This window comes from Sander lucioperca, chromosome 6 (assembly GCF_008315115.2).
Source record: "Sander lucioperca isolate FBNREF2018 chromosome 6, SLUC_FBN_1.2, whole genome shotgun sequence".
NCBI lineage: Eukaryota > Metazoa > Chordata > Actinopteri > Perciformes > Percidae > Sander > Sander lucioperca.
In genome coordinates, this window is record NC_050178.1 from 23,736,651 (window position 1) to 23,755,135 (window position 18,485).

At 42.8% G+C, this 18,485-nt stretch overlaps 1 protein-coding gene across 3 annotated transcripts in view; it reads right to left on the reverse strand.

The window, feature by feature from the left end:
* The window catches only part of mtss1 (MTSS I-BAR domain containing 1), a 105,316-nt gene that overhangs the window by 71,140 nt on the left and 15,691 nt on the right, over window positions 1–18,485 (reverse strand). The gene's annotated exons all lie outside the window — the stretch shown is intronic.

Here is an 18,485-nt window from a genome sequence, read left to right on the forward strand (position 1 = left end):
TGCAGCAAACACAGAGAACATCGATGACATTAATTATCTCACAGGTCTGACCACTACAGCATTCACTGAGTTTAACGGAGACGTCACACACAAAGCTAACATTGTGCATGTCATACCGATAATCCATAAAGAGCTCATGACCTTAATGAGATTATTATCTAAAGTATTAGTATTAAACCTGACCGGTATTTCTCTGCACAGGACTGGAATGTGTGGATACAATGCTAACACTGAACTGACAGAGACATTATACAGAAATATTTCATTTTAATCTCAAAATACACACTTCATGAAAAGGGACAATATGATATGATTCTGAGTAGAAATGAGATATACTTGATCCCATTTGTTTCACCATAACATCTTATTGCCTTATTCTAAGTACCGGACTGACCTTGATGGACTAAACTAAAGAAAAGAATTCGAGATCGGATCTAAATGAAATTCAGAATAGCACAAAAAGCATCTTGGGTATGAAATGCAAGTACACTAGCCTGGTCCTACCAGACTCTGGTCCACTAGCCTGGTCCTACCAGACTCTGGTCCACTAGCCTGGTCCTACCAGACTCTGGTCCACTAGCCTGGTCCTACCAGACTCTGGTCCACTAGCCTGGTCCTACCAGACTCTGGTACATTAGCCTGGTCCTACCAGACTCTGGTCCACTAGCCTGGTCCTACCAGACCGGGTACTCTGTTGAAGTTTAAAACTATTGGATCTGCCCAGAGCCACTCTGGATCTGCCATAACCAATCGCTAACGTTTGGTTGTGACGTCGGCTTAGCATCGCTAGCGTTAGCCTTAGCCAACTCCTTCACCACTAACAGAGCGAGCTGGAAAATCAAACTGTTCCTGAACCCCGTGGGGAGGAGGGCCACGACATCATGGCCACCATCACAACTCAGCAAAGATTGTTCTTGCTCGGGCTTTAACTTCTGGGTATTTGGCAGCGTTGCCACAACGGACCGAATGGCTTCACTCACATCTTTCTCCGCCGCCATTACAGAACTACAACTCAAACTAGAGCACGGCTTCAACGCCATCGTTCTCAGCCACTCCCTCTGTTCACTGATTGGACCGCCAAGATTTGGCTAGAGAAAACCCAAGAATATACCGCAAACTCAGACGTAGTACTGAAGGGAAATGAAAATTGAGCGGAAGTAGAGCAGAGCCAGGCTACCGACCGGTACCACTGGTAATCGAGCAAAGTAGTGAGCTAGATAAAGTAATCGTAACAGTAGCAATGACGAGCAGCAAGTGTCAATCAAATAACTGTGATAGTTAGTTATGTGTTGGTACGTTAACGTTAGCTACGATACCTAACTTAACTGTATGTTAAACGATGGCATTAGAAGAACCGCAAGGTCCTTGAAGCCAAACCAACGCTAGCTACACTAACTTAGCTAGCTTCGTTGATCTGATTGGTTGATTTGGCCCGTCTATCACCAACATGGTGATAGACAGATGGTTTATCCAATCAGCTAACCAGGATTTTCGCCCCTTCCCAAAACTTCTCCAACGGAAAATTCCCAGATGGATATGCTGAGCAAATGGGAAGAAATCCATCTGGAGTCAGGTTAGCATGCTGCCACCAGTGTGCAGAGTTCATGCAAAACAAACTGAGGCCAATCAAGTAAGTAAGTAAGTAAGTAAACTTTATTTATATAGCACCTATCACAGACAGAGTCACAAAGTGCTTTACATGCAGCAAGTTTAACACTTTACAATCATACAAACGATAGAATCGGCCACACGCAGCGACGGGGGCAGGGCGTTCCACAATCTGGGAGCAACTGCCTGAAAGGAGCGGTCTCCCCGAGTTTTAAGGCGGGTTTTTGGGACCATCAGGAGATTTTGACCTGAGGAACGAAGCGTGCGGAAAGAAGAGTAAGGGGTCAACAAGTCAGCGATATATTTCGCCGTCTGTCCATGTAGTGCTCTAAAAGTTAAAACTAAAATTTTATAATCAATTCTGTATTTTACTGGAAGCCAGTGGAGAGTAAACTAAATCGGGGTGATGTGTGCCCTTCTGTTTGTTCCTGTTAAAAGCCTGGCTGCTGCATTTTGCACCAATTGAAGAAGGCTCAGAGAAAATGTATTAAAACAAGTAAAAAGAGAATTACAGTAATCTAACCGTGAAGAAATAAAAGCATGATCTCCATGGTAACTTTGGGCAGTATTGTTCTCAATTTAGAGATATTTCTCAAATGATAAAAACAGTTTCTGACCAACTGTGTAGAATGACCATCCAAAGACATCGATTGGTCGAACAAAACACCAAGGTCTCTTAGGCTCAACTGGAAGGAGGAGTCCAAGGACAACCTTTGTATTGTAGTGATAAGTTTGTCGGAAAATAGGCCTATTCTAGTAACCAATGGCGACTGACCTTTTGTATTTGCCAATAGAGTTGTTCCGATTCCGATACCAGTATCGGAAATGCCTCCGATACTGCCGAAAATGCTGGCATCGGTATCGGCGAGTACTGGAGTCCAGGCACCGATCCGATACCACGTAATTTATTAGAAATAAGAATCTATTTACTGGTTAGCTCCGTTAGCTCTGACACAGTTCTTCTTCGCTGCTCTTAAAACAGTTGCGCTGTGTTCTGCTGTTTTAGAGGGGCGAAGAAGAATTGATCACCTGACGCCTCCTTAAAAGAAGCTAACGTTAGCGCATCATGTCGGCGGTTTGGCAGTACTTTACAGTGGATGTTCCCACCAGTAAGATGGCAACATGCAAGATATGCAAAGAAGCAATTTCGAGGGGTGGCACGAGTGTTGCAAATTTCAACACCAGCAACTTAATCAAACATTTGAAGACGCGTCATGCTAAAGAGCAGACAAATTTTGGACCCTGCTAATCCGTCATCCAAAAAGACAGTCTGATGCGTTGTATTATTCTTTTTTGTGTGCAATAGAGTGACACGTGACAAGTGAAGACCATATACCACCACCCACAGAAGGAAAGGGATTGGGAGTTGTGTTGTGGGACTAAGTGGATTTTGTGTGTGTGTGTGTGTGTGTGTGTGTGTGTGTGTGTGTGTGTGTGTGTGTGTAGAAAGATTAAAGAGTAACAGCAGTAAATAATAGTAGCCTAATAATATGAATAATAATATCTCTGGTAATAACACTGGGGATGATTTTGTGGTTGCATTCTAATTAAAGTTGCCTACTAGTGACTGAATTAATTACGTAGATGCGGGGGATAGCGCTAGTCTCAAACGGGGCTAATCAATGAATGACATTAGTGAGAAGCTATCGATTAGCTGCCAAGAGTACAATCACCATCTAATCTCTTGTACATCCTTTGTTTTGCGATCAGTACCATCCCAGATTCCAAGCTTGTCTGTCTGTCTGTCTGTCTGTCTGTCATTAAATTTGGTGTTTTGCACGGTGGCTCTGAGTGGCCGAAGGCTTTTGACGTATGCGGATAAAAAACAGAAAATCAACCCGGTTGCGAAAACTTTAATGACGAAAGAAAGTTTTGGAGGGCTCTTTATTTTTTTAACATGCAACAATTTCGGATGAAAAATACAGACTTGGGGTCCTATCTTGCACCCGGCGCAGCGCAAAGCCCGACGCAAGTGTCTTTGCTAGTTTAAGACCGACGCAGTTGTCAGTTTCCCGTCCAGCGCCCGCGTCGTTTAAATAACAAATGCACCTGCGCCCATCTGTGGCCCATGGGCGTGCTGGTCTTACAGGGAGGTGTGTTCAGGTGCATTCTGGGCGTGCTGGTCTTACAGGGAGGTGTGTTCAGGTGCATTCTGGGCGTACTGGTCTTACAGGGAGGTGTGTTCAGGTGCATTCTGGGCGTACTGGTCTTACAGGGAGGTGTGTTCAGGTGCATTCTGGGCATGCTGGTCTTACAGGGAGGTGTGTTCAGGTGCATTCTGGGCGTACTGGTCTTACAGGGAGGTGTGTTCAGGTGCATTCTGGGAGTATTGCTATCTTGAGGCAGCGGGAAGTGATGGCACCATTGACCAACAAAAACCTGGTCTAAAGTCAATAACGCAGCATTTCATTGTTATTTTAACAGAGCATTAGTAAAATGCTCCTAGGCTCGTGCACAGCGCGCACACTATGCTTGTTACACACACAGGGACGCACAGCAGCACACACACACACACACACACACACACACACACACACACACACACACGCAGAAGATTACAAATAAAAATATTACGGTGTAAATCCTCCATCATAACAGCAATGCTCCAAGGTCCAAACGCGCCTGGCTTTTAAAGGGAATGGGAGATGATCTCTGATTGGTTGATTGCATGTTACACCCAAAACACCCCTCTGATTAATGAAGACACTAAGTACAACCCTTTAGAACCATGCTCCCGGCACACGGACCCTTTTTTCTGCCGTCAAACTAGCAAAAGTAGATTTGGACACGCCCTAAACACACCTGCACCAGGCGCTTCACGCCGTGCGCTTACATCGTTAAAATAGGGCCCCATGTGTTTAAAGGCCTTTACTCTGAACAATAAAACAGCATCTCTGAACAGCGTAACAGCAATCAACAGCTGACTGGCTCGTGTTATTCTTAGCGGGGCTCTCAGGCCAATCATCGGAGCCAAATACAAGCAAACTGATGTCATGCAGCTGTGTCTGATTCTCCACAAGAAGTGCTGCTTGTTTGCGGAGCTCATTTTTTAATCACAAATGAGCAACAAATATTGTTCAAAACCCAAAGTGGCATGAATTATACTTGTTTTCATGAAACTTTATCATGCACATTTTCACACACAAAGTATATATATACTTTTTTTTAAAAGGTCCAGTGTGTAGCGTGTTTAGTTGTTCATTATCAAAATCTGTGTTGCCCGTTCACAAACTTCCTTTTTCATGAATATGAATATTTACCTCCACCATCAATTCCAAGTATTCCTATTGGCTTGAAATTTTTGTTTGCATGAACTGGGGTAGACGCTGCCTTTCTTTCTTCATCAGCATTTAAATGTTGTCCAGGTCCAAGGCTGTTGTTTAGTAAATCTATCGCTGACATCGCTGTACTGTTCATCTTTACTTTTTTTTTTTCCTACCAAGAATTATTCGCACTGGTTGGGGGGTACATGGCTTAAAAAAACTGTTCAAAGGGGGAACATTATTGAAAAAAGCTTGAGAACCAGTGCTTTAGGGGGTAAGGACTGTTTCTCTGTCTGCATTTTGTAACAGCAGCTGACTGATGATGTAATCCAAGGCTGCTCCGTGCTGCAGGCGCTGACCTTGGGTTACATCTGTGACCAACAGCTGCCGGTGCGGTGTTCTGGTTATTCAATTTAAAATGCAGGGAAGCCCTGCTGGAACGGGCTGAATCCTACTTTCTCTCTTCTGACTAGGCCTGCACGATTCGGGGGAAAATATGAATCAGGATTTTTTAGCTTAGAATTGACGATTCTCTGCCACGATTTGTTTCTCACAAAGTGTAATGCTTATTGCACACATGAACCATGACAAAACTAAACAAATTGGCAATACCAAACATAGATTTTTGGCACCTATAGCACATTACAACAAGCCTGTAAACATAGAGGCTTCAATGAATACAGGAAATAAATATATATAGTACATACTGGCCATTTAAGTACATTAGGCTACCAGAAATAGTGACATATAACATATTGAACTAAATATGGCCCTGATACAGGCTCTATCTGAACTAAATATGGCCCTGATACAGGCTCTATCTGGACTAGATATGGCCCTGATACAGGCTCTATCTGAACTAAATATGGCCCTGATACAGGCTCTATCTGGACTAAATATGGCCCTGATACAGGCTCTATCTGGACTAAATATGGCCCTGATACAGGCTCTATCTGGACTAAATATGGCCCTGATACAGGCTCTATCTGGACTAGATATGGCCCTGATACAGGCTCTATCTGGACTAAATATGGCCCTGATACAGGCTCTATCTGGACTAAATATGGCCCTGATACAAGCTCTATCTGGACTAGATATGGCCCTGATACAGGCTCTATCTGGACTAGATATGGCCCTGATACAGGCTCTATCTGAACTAAATATGGCCCTGATACAGGCTCTATCTGGACTAAATATGGCCCCGATACAGGCTCTATCTGGACTAGATATGGCCCCGATACAGCTCTATCTGGACTAAATATGGCCCCGATACAGGCTCTATCTGGACTAAATATGGCCCTGATACAGGCTCTATCTGGACTAGATATGGCCCTGATACAAGCTCTATCTGAACTAAATATGGCCCTGATACAGGCTCTATCTGGACTAGATATGGCCCTGATACAAGCTCTATCTGGACTAATATGGCCCTGATACAGGCTCTATCTGAACTAAATATGGCCCTGATACAGGCTCTATCTGGACTAGATATGGCCCTGATACAAGCTCTATCTGGACTAAATATGGCCCTGATACAGGCTCTATCTGAACTAAATATGGCCCTGATACAGGCTCTATCTGGACTAAATATGGCCCTGATACAGGCTCTATCTGGACTAGATATGGCCCTGATACAGGCTCTATCTGGACTAAATATGGCCCTGATACAAGCTCTATCTGAACTAAATATGGCCCTGATACAAGCTCTATCTGGACTAGATATGGCCCTGATACAGGCTCTATCTGAACTAAATATGGCCCTGATACAAGCTCTATCTGGACTAGATATGGCCCTGATACAAGCTCTATCTGAACTAAATATGGCCCTGATACAAGCTCTATCTGGACTAGATATGGCCCTGATACAGGCTCTATCTGGACTAATATGGCCCTGATACAAGCTCTATCTGGACTAGATATGGCCCTGATACAGGCTCTATCTGGACTAGATATGGCCCTGATACAAGCTCTATCTGGACTAAATATGGCCCTGATACAGGCTCTATCTGGACTAAATATGGCCCTGATACAGGCTCTATCTGAACTAGATATGGCCCTGATACAGGCTCTATCTGGACTAAATATGGCCCTGATACAGGCTCTATCTGGACTAGATATGGCCCTGATACAGGCTCTATCTGGACTAGATATGGCCCTGATACAGGCTCTATCTGAACTAAATATGGCCCTGATACAGGCTCTATCTGGACTAGATATGGCCCTGATACAGGCTCTATCTGGACTAAATATGGCCCTGATACAGGCTCTATCTGGACTAGATATGGCCCTGATACAGGCTCTATCTGGACTAGATATGGCCCTGATACAGGCTCTATCTGAACTAAATATGGCCCTGATACAGGCTCTATCTGGACTAAATATGGCCCCGATACAGGCTCTATCTGGACTAGATATGGCCCCGATACAGGCTCTATCTGGACTAAATATGGCCCCGATACAGGCTCTATCTGGACTAAATATGGCCCTGATACAGGCTCTATCTGGACTAGATATGGCCCTGATACAAGCTCTATCTGAACTAAATATGGCCCTGATACAGGCTCTATCTGGACTAGATATGGCCCTGATACAAGCTCTATCTGGACTAAATATGGCCCTGATACAGGCTCTATCTGAACTAAATATGGCCCTGATACAGGCTCTATCTGGACTAGATATGGCCCTGATACAAGCTCTATCTGGACTAAATATGGCCCTGATACAGGCTCTATCTGAACTAAATATGGCCCTGATACAGGCTCTATCTGGACTAAATATGGCCCTGATACAGGCTCTATCTGGACTAGATATGGCCCTGATACAGGCTCTATCTGGATTAAATATGGCCCTGATACAAGCTCTATCTGAACTAAATATGGCCCTGATACAAGCTCTATCTGGACTAGATATGGCCCTGATACAGGCTCTATCTGAACTAAATATGGCCCTGATACAAGCTCTATCTGGACTAGATATGGCCCTGATACAAGCTCTATCTGAACTAAATATGGCCCTGATACAGCTCTATCTGGACTAGATATGGCCCTGATACAGGCTCTATCTGGACTAAATATGGCCCTGATACAAGCTCTATCTGGACTAGATATGGCCCTGATACAGGCTCTATCTGGACTAGATATGGCCCTGATACAAGCTCTATCTGGACTAGATATGGCCCTGATACAAGCTCTATCTGGACTAGATATGGCCCTGATACAGGCTCTATCTGGACTAAATATGGCCCTGATACAGGCTCTATCTGAACTCCTAGAACATTTCTTTACGTAATTAAAACATGTCAATCAACATGCTGCAGCTACAGCTTCAGTCTCTACAAAAATGGATTTTTTTCAATTGCCAATTTAAGTACAGTATCAAAAGCAGAATAATTTCTTTGCACACTCTAACTGCAGCTGTCCTATCAAAATAAAGGCCGAAGTAATTTAAAAATGAATGTTTTAACTACTCCTGATCCCAGTCCCCCTGTCTGTCTGTCTTCTGCCTCCACTGGTCCACCAGAGAGAGGACAAATCTGATTTATCCTCTACCACAACGCCATTAGCCTCTTAGCTCCACATCGCTAAAGCCATTAGCCGGACTCCACATCACAGCTAGCCAGGCATGCACACGGCATGGGGCTGACAGGTTTACTAGCAACAGGAATTTAGCGATGTGTGATGAAAGGTGACCGGCTGAATGCCTCTGGCGAACAACTAACAGTGAACCTGGGATAAATGGAAAGGGAAGGAAATGAATAGAAATGGATTTCACTTCGAAAACTTGACTTTACTGATCCATGTGGGGGACCGAATAGCTTGAGGCTGGAATTAACTGCATACTGAGATTTAGAGGAGAAAATTGAACGTAAGCACACAAGTGAAATTTAAGAAGCAGCACATTTAGGGTAAGCTGAACTTAGAAGTCAGTGCACAGCATTTGTAAAATGAGTAGTGTTTGTTGGAGCTAAAATCCTTGGTGGTTATTGAATTGGTAAATATAAGACACTAAGTCAGCATTTATAATATAGTGTAATCTTTCCAAAAACCTCATCCCATGCAAGGGGGTTTTCCACCATATTAATCTTTCGGAAAATCCATGCGTGTAAAATCTTCTCATGTATAAATTTGCCTGGACTTGCATGTAGTCAAATCTCTTGTAGCTCGCAGCTTTGCCACTTGCGCCTGATTACATTTCTGTACATTTTTGTTTGCTTAGTCTTGATATGTACACAAGGTGTAACAATGGACAATGTTTGTTGTAAAGTTACAAATAGCCACTTTAAAATGACAATGAAAACGGAAAATTAAAAAATGTTTACAGCTTATTTTCCTAGTTGACCATATGCTAATGTTTGAGTGCCTTGATTTTTACAGCAAGCCTAACGGCCAATGAGTAGGGTTAGGTTTGGGTTTTTTCCAATACCGGTGCTAAAAGGATACTTCAAAAATACTTTAAAAATACATCAAAAGGTAGGGCTGCACGATTATGGCCAAAATGATAATTACGATTATTTTGATCATTATATTGATCACGATTAATTATCACGATTATTTGTTGTTTTAACCAAAACACATTTTATTGTCACATAGGCTAATTATAACTGCTTTCACATCCATATGGTGCTACATTCCTCCCCTGTTGAAGGAAACTATGAAGGAGCCATTTCAGCTGCTGTGCGACCGCTTTCCAAACATGTGCGTTTGGCGTGAAAAGATACAGGCAACGCAATTTTCTGTTCACATTAACGGCGCATGTTAAAATCTGGTGCCAATAGGGCAGCGGTGCCCGGTATCTACCGGATGAAATAGCAACGCAGATTACGGTGCCACTTAAATATCTGCGTTGCTCTGATGCTCCAAAACAGACGTTAAAGGAAGCAGAAACATCGCTGCTAGTAACACGTTACACAGCAAGTAACGTTAGCCTAGCGTTAGCTACAGCAGTAACTGGATTAAACACGGCTAAAATGCTGACAGCTGAACGGTGTAGTGTGTAGGGCTGCCACCTCTTAGTCGATTAGTCGACTAATCGGTCGTTTTGGTCTTAGTCGACTAAGATTTCTTTAGTTGATGACACATTTTTTATGCTTATTCATGCTTAATTACTCATTTCCAAGAAACTTATGAGCACATTTCTGGTAAACACAAGATTTAAAGTGGTGCTTTTGCAGGATTAATTGTGGAGAAAGTCAGTTTTACAGATGGTTAATTAACTACATTTATATTGTGCTTTTCTAGTCTTAACCACCTCTCAAAGAGCACAGCTCTGTTGATTACATCAACTAATCGATTAATCGACAAAATCATATAAGTGTTAGTCGACTAAGAATTTCTTTAGTCGAGGACAGCCCTAGTAGTGTGACTGTATTTCACTGTTAGAGGATTCCAACAGCGGGACGTACAACAGTCTGCCGCTAAAGCTATGAGCTAACAGACTCAAACTAGCTCTAGTCACTGCGGTTCACGACTTATGACTTATGCTATCTGTTGTGGAGTTCACGTTACTCTGTCCTCTGTGACTGTCTACATCTAAACTAAGCTGGGCGGTGCAGGGAACCACTCTGATTGGCTCGTGGAGGCACGTGATCAGAGAGTGGTTTACGGAGCGTTCTACGAACGCAATGACACATTTTAAATACCGCTCGATCACCTGAATTTGATCGTGGGAAGCCAAAATCGTGATCGTGATTAAATTTCTCTACACCAGTGTTTCTCAAATGGGGGTACAACATTTGGAGTACTGCAGGGGGTACGTGAAATTTTTGCAAAAATGCTAATTTAAAAACACGTCATGCATAATTGCTAAAATAATTATACTATAATAATGAATGACTTAAGTGAAGGATTCTAAACATTTGAAATGTTGCATTTAAATGTTTTTGTTTTAGAAAGGTTGTTGTTTAGTGAATCTATCACTGCCTGCGCTGTATTGTACCTGTATTGCGCTGGTCAGGGGGTACTTGGCTTAAAAAAGCAATTCAAAGGGGGTACAATATTGAAAAAAGTTTGAGGACCACTGCTCTACACCCTACGTTGGCTCCCTGAGCATTTTAGAATCGATTTTAAGATTTTGTTTGTTTTCAAGGCCTTAAATGGCGTATTTGTCTGAGAGTTTAAACGCTGTGTGAGAACAACCGGTCCTTGCGGTCTTCAAATGAGCTGGTTTTAGAAGTCCCAAGGTCTAGGTATAAACGGGGGGGTGATCTGCCCCGAGACTCTGGAACAAGTTACCCCCCCATATTTGGACGATTACAGTAGAGGTGCAACGATGAATCGATTAGTTGTCAACTATTAAATTAATCGCCAACTATTCTGATAATCGATTAATCGTTTGAGTCATTTTTTTATTAAAAAAACTATGGTTTCTCTGATTCCAGCTTGTTAAATGTTAATATCTTCTAGTATCTTCTCTCCTCTGGGACAGTTAACTGAATATCTTTTGTGCAGCCCTATCAAAAGGTATTTTACAATAACTTTGAATGCACCACGAGGCTTACCAGTTTCAAGTGAACGCACCGCACCGTCTGTGTTGTTTTTCCGACAGCGGCAGCTGCACACTGCGTAACGTCCCGCTGTTGGATCCTCTCCAGTGAAATATACACACGGTGAAATACCGTGTTTAATCCAGCTGCTAGCTAACGGTAGGCTAACGTTAGCTGCTGCCAAGTGTAGTGTTAACTAGCGTCATGTGCAGCGATGCTCCTGTTGCCTCTAATGTCTGTTTCGGAGCATCAGAGAGCAACGCAAAAGGCATTTAATTGGCACCGAAATCTGCGTTGCAATCCGGTCCAGTAGATACCGGTCGTTTAGGCACCGGTGCCGTATTAGCGCCAGGTTTCGGTACCTAACCCTACCAATGAGGCACCATTTCATGCTGACATTGAAAAATAAATAACCTTATCTTCTGCGCTTCTTGTGTATTCCCTGTTATACGTAAAACATACCAAACCATGACCCCAAAAACCGAAACTATTACAACCTTACTGATCACAGAAATACCATCACAGCACTGTGGCTCTGACTCTCCACTGCCTTAGTGTAATGTTGGTTAACCATCATGTTGTCCATAAAAAGTTTTTTTATATCAGAAAATATGGGACGTCGATAAAGCGGCAAAAATGTTAAAAAAAAAGAAAAAATTTAAAAAACTCGACAAAACGATGAAAAAAACGGTAAAAACCGCAAAAACGAAGCGTCAAAAACGTAAAAAAAATAAGCACGCAAAATTCATTAAAAAGGTGACAATAACATTGGGGAAAAAGTGGGGAAAAAAAAACGTTAGAAAAAGCAATTAAACTTTGAAAAAAGTGACCAAAAACAATGGGAAAAAACACTAAAATGTAAAATACTAAACTTTGAAAAAAGTGACTGAAACATTGAGATAGGGTCATGGTTGACGGGTTAAGAAACTCAAATGAAGTTTGTTGTACTTGCATGCAACGTGACATCATGACTTCACGTAAACATACACGCCCACTTTCTTAAGCCAAGTGGCGTGTTATCTGGACGCATTTTGAGGTATCTGCGTGTATTAGAGATGCACCGATTACATCTTTCTAGGCCGATTTCTGATTTTCTTTGAGTTAGACCAGCTGATACCGATTTTAGCCGATTCTGATTTCATTTTTTCTAACGACTTTACAGCACACACACATATTTATTTTCTATCTTTTCTTTAATAGAACATGTGTTGGACAGATAATGGATCACTATAAAATAGAACTATATAAATTACTCCTGGTGTGGGACATTCACACACATCTAAAGAGCAATGTTAGAACTATTTCCTTCTTTTCACATCAATATCAACTAAAGAAATGTGATTTAGGTTTTTGGTGTCGTCCCTCCACGCCCTACTTTCTCCTTGCAGGTGTTGCATATTGTAAACTTGTTATCTTCTGCACACACGCTGAAGAATTCCCAAACAGCTGACATGTTGCAGGTTAATTCACCAGGTTCCTACATGTGCGAGAATAGCGCCGACACGAGCTTCACAACACGAGCGGGTACGCACCACACACGGCGGAAAAGTTGAGAGAAAGGAAAAAGAGACTGTGCTGTGGCGTCCGTGTGTGCGTGCGTCCTTTATAACTGTAACTGGTATAACTTATGTTGTCAGTTAATTGTAGCACTGAACATGAAATCACCATAATGTCAGACTGACCTGCCGGTCGCCGGTCATGGCCGAGCACGTGAAAAACGGCCAATTCCGGTCATTCCGGTCACCGGCCGGTCTATCGGTGCATCTCTAGCGTGTATGTCTACGCTGTATACAGCAGACGGCAGTCTGTGACGTCACAGCGTAAACATACACGCCACGTGGCACTTTCTAAAGCCACGTGTGGCGTGTTATCGCGAGGCTACGGTTTAGGAAAAGAACTGGTTGGGATTAAGAAAACAAAAAAATTGGAAAGGAAACCTCACATGCGGGACACAAAGTCACACGTGGGACCTGATCCCCGGTCTCCTGGTGAAAGTCCTGTGTGTGACCCATCCTCCCCCCCGACCAACCTCACTACACAGATTTTCAGCCTTTCATACTACTCGCTACGGCGTCAATTCACACGCAATCTCAAGCTAATGTAAGTCAATGGAGGCCAAACAGCGTTGATAATCACGCTACAAAGCGAGTATGCGTCTTGATAACACGCCAATAATGGCAGACGGATTGGCGTGTCACACATATGTGACTTCATGACGTCAGTCTGGACAACACTGTTAAGCTACAAACCGAAAACGTACACTAGAAAATGTCTCTGCTGCTTGTATTTGGGTCTGTGCAGCTCTTGGAGAGCCCTCCTTTTTCCCACCGCGACCTCTCACCTAACCCTTAAATTCTGTCAGGATTTGTTGTGACTGGCAGGAATGTCACAGGCAGTCGCAGACAAAATATTCCAGCAGCAGTTCTGCAGCAAGCAGGGCTGCAAACACCACAGACAGACAGATTATCAGTGTCCACAGCAGCTTGATACTGAGAGCTTGAGAGCAGTTGTGGCCAAATTAGGGTCCTGGGGCCCACAAGGGTCACTGACCTGATCCAGCAGGGTCCCCGAGACAGCTGCCAACTAAACAGCTTCCTACTGAGCAACTGAACAACATAACTAATGAGACATAAGTCTGAGCGAAACCATTCAGGTCTTTAATTTACTTACCGGTGAAGGGTATGTGATGATGTGGGGGTATGGTGAAGGGTATGTGATGATGTGGGGGTATGGTGAAGGGTATGTGATGATGTGGGGGTATGGTGAAGGGTATGTGATGATGTGGGGGTATGGTGAAGGGTATGTGATGATGTGGGGGTATGGTGAAGGGTATGTGATGATGTGGGGGTATGGTGAAGGGTATGTGATGATGTGGGGTACGGTGAAGGGTATGTGATGATGTGGGGGTATGGTGAAGGGTATGTGATGATGTGGGGGTATGGTGAAGGGTATGTGATGATGTGGGGGTATGGTGAAGGGTATGTGATGATGTGGGGGTATGGTGAAAGGTATGTGATGATGTGGGGGTATGGTGAAGGGTATGTGATGATGTGGGGGTATGGTGAAGGGTATGTGATGATGTGGGGGTATGGTGAAGGGTATGTGATGATGTGGGGGTATGGTGAAGGGTATGTGATGATGTGGGGGTATGGTGAAGGGTATGTGATGATGTGGGGTATGGTGAAGGGTATGTGATGATGTGGGGTACGGTGAAGGGTATGTGATGATGTGGGGGTACGGTGAAGGGTATGTGATGATGTGGGGTATGGTGAAGGGTATGTGATGATGTGGGGTATGGTGAAGGGTATGTGATGATGTGGGGGTATGGTGAAGGGTATGTGATGATGTGGGGGTATGGTGAAGGGTATGTGATGATGTGGGGGTATGGTGAAGGGTATGTGATGATGTGGGGGTATGGTGAAGGGTATGTGATGATGTGGGGGTATGGTGAAGGGTATGTGATGATGTGGGGGTATGGTGAAGGGTATGTGATGATGTGGGGGTATGGTGAAGGGTATGTGATGATGTGGGGTATGGTGAAGGGTATGTGATGATGTGGGGGTATGGTGAAGGGTATGTGATGATGTGGGGGTATGGTGAAGGGTATGTGATGATGTGGGGTACGGTGAAGGGTATGTGATGATGTGGGGGTATGGTGAAGGGTATGTGATGATGTGGGGGTATGGTGAAGGGTATGTGATGATGTGGGGTACGGTGAAGGGTATGTGATGATGTGGGGTATGGTGAAGGGTATGTGATGATGTGGGGGTATGGTGAAGGGTATGTGATGATGTGGGGGTATGGTGAAGGGTATGTGATGATGTGGGGGTATGGTGAAGGGTATGTGATGATGTGGGGGTATGGTGAAGGGTATGTGATGATGTGGGGTATGGTGAAGGGTATGTGATGATGTGGGGGCCAAGGGAACTTCATCAGGATGCATAGTATCCTGGATCCATGAAATAACTGGCCTTTCAAAATAAAAGTCTGCCTGCCTCTATGGGAATTTAACATAGGGGTGTACTGACTTATGCCCCATTTATTTTAAGGAAGAACATTTATTTAGTTACGATACATTATTCATTCACAAAGAAAATTGGTGTCCTTAATGATTGGATTTTTTTCTATTTTTTTAATTAAGGCATTAAGATCAATTTCCAAAAGATGATTTTTTTTATTCCTCTTTTTAGTCAACTTTAACAGGGGTGTCCTAATTTTTTCACATGACTGTATAGCACCTAGTCTGTCAAAGGATGGGATGCAATTCTTGAAGTCTATAAAAGGTATTTAACTTCAGGATCCCTGGACCTTCCAGCCATGCCTTGCCTTTCTGTCGGACTGACCGACTGATTAAATGAATGAATTTAACCACATCTCAGTGGTTCAGCTCTGACTTGTTGACTGAGTGACAGTCAAGTCAGCAGGGCGGTATTCTCACTTTCCTGAGATGTCACGCCAGGTCCTTCTTAGCTCTCTTTTCTTTCTGTCGGTCAGTAGAGCAAGTCAGGATTATCACGGTAGGATTAGCCGCTGATGGCTACACACACACACACACACACACCGACTGAAGTAACTTTATACCTGGTCATGCCGTCTGGTTGACTAAGCAGATAGGATAACAGCTTTGTATATCTTCCATACATGGAGAGCTCAGGCTTTGTGAATAGTTTTCTGTGCCAGTGGAGCATGTAGGCTGTTTCCACTCCTTTCAAAACAAGAGTATTAGGCAGATACCAAAGCTCGTTGAGTTCACGAAATGTCTGAAATGAAGACAAGTGCCTAGCCTATTACAAGTTCCCAACATCACGGTTCATACGCATTTTAACTAGGGCTGTCAAACGAATAATTTTTTTTAATCGCGATTAATCGCTGAAGTTCTATAGGCTAGTTAATCGCAATTAATCGCATATTTTATCACATGATTGAAATTCTATTATTTTGCATTTGCAACAGTTTTTAAGTCCATATTAACAATCAAAAGCAATTCTTACCAATGTATCTTGATTGGGAATCAAATGAATGCAAAGAAAGTTACTTTATGATTTTAAGATTTGTAATTATTTCTTTACTGTAAACAAAAGTAAAATGTGTGAATCTGTCATTATTGCATAATTCCTCCAAGTACCTACTGTAACTAAAAAACTACAAATCCCTATCCTTACTAGAGTCAATATAGTGTTTAGTAACTCCTAAATAGGGCTGTCAAACGATTAATTTCTTTTAATTTCTCTGAATGTCTGCGATTAAAAAAAATTAATCGCATCGCAGCGGCCCTTAATCGCATCACGATTAACGCGTTAACGCTGACAGCCCTAATTTTAACCAATATTTTCCCATGACTTTTTGGCAAATTTCCATGACTATGTATTCCTGAAAATGTCAGCCGACATTATACAATAAGAATAAAAATCTGTGTTAAAGTTTACCCTCAATCAAATGAATGATAATGTATGTGGTTCATAGTGGGAGTCGTAATATCACGCCCCAAATATAACGGTGAGGTTAGGACGACGTGAAAATACATTTATTAATCACGTATTATACAGTATACAATTCCATGACTTTTCCAAAAACTTTCTGGGTCGTTTTTTGTTTCCAAAACCTTTCCAGACCTGGAATTTGCATTTTTTAAATTCAATAACTTTTCCAGGTTTTTACAAAAACGTATTAACTCTGAAACAAAGTTACAGCAACCAATGTTTACTTTTGAGAACCTGAAAATGAATTACTTTTATAAAACGTTGGTTGTTTTAACTATATAAATGACAAATGATTTTTCAATTCATCAATTAATCCTCTCTGTAAATTGTGTAATGGATTAATTGACTGATCTCAAGAAGTGACGTATGGAAACGAAAACATGACCTCTTATTTTAAAAGTAATGACTACGAAACGTACATTTTGTGCAGTTATAAAGTACGTAATCTGAGTTTAACAGCAAAGTAATGCACCGTGCTTTACCGTGTTAAACTTCCCATTTAAATTACATACGTACGTTTTATCTACGGAGAATGGCAAGAATTACGGTATTCTTCAACATCGACATTCATTTTTGGCCCGTGGCCTTGCATCCAGATACATTTTGGCCCTTCATATGAAAGAATTTGGTCACCTCTGCTCTAGAGAACAGGTTAACATTTCAGACAGCACTTGAAGGCAGTTTCATTACACGGAGAAAAAGAGGAGAGGTTGCAGGTGGAGAAATATGCTGGGTTGTGATGTATGGGAATATCGATGATCCACTTAATCATAGAGTCACAGAGTCAAGTCACAAGTCACAGAGCGGAGAAGGCATTTGGCAAAAGAATGTGACGGTGCAGATTCCTCTGAAACCAGTTTGGGAGTGAAGCCTAACGATTACACCCTACAGAGGATTGTTGGTACTATCACTTTTGTTTTACCGTCCTTTTATTAAGAGAAATACTGTGTAGGCTTTGGGAATGTCTGTATCTGTATCAGGCAGTCATTCTTTATTCTTATTGTCAATAAGCAACACGTTATCACACACATCTCGTAAAATACGGACGCTTGGTCAGGTGCCTTTTAGGGCTGGTCCGAATACCATTTGTTGAGCTTCGAAGCTTCGGTAGTAATGAGCATCGAATATTCGAAGCTCCGGAGAGAGGGGGCTGAACGTATTATTATCTCTAAAGGCAGGAATCTCTATGTGTCTGTCTGTCTGTTTGCATTTTGATTATTTTGAGAACCTTTCATCCAAACGACTTCACAAGGGAGTGCAGTGGCGTATTTGGTGCAATATAGATAGACAGGCCAGACGCGTTCAGAATTAATAAACTTTTAATAAACTACAGAACAGCGCGAGCAGGAAGCGGCGCGCCTCACGCGAGCAGGGCTCACCGGCAATTTCCACTGGATGCGGAACGTCTGCGGAACGTCGACGGAGTCATTAGGTTTCCATTAAAGTCAGTGTGTGTGTTTCCACTGACTGCAGAACGTCTGCGTCCCGACTCCGTCCCAGCTCCGGCGGTCCCAGCCCTCCGGAGCAGATACCAGAGCTTCTATTGTTGCCGGACGCCGGAGAGCTCCGCAGCAATTCAGCACACGGCAGATAGTGGGGACAGGAAGTCGAGCACAGAAACAAAATAAAAATCCGGTTAATTTTCAAAGTAAA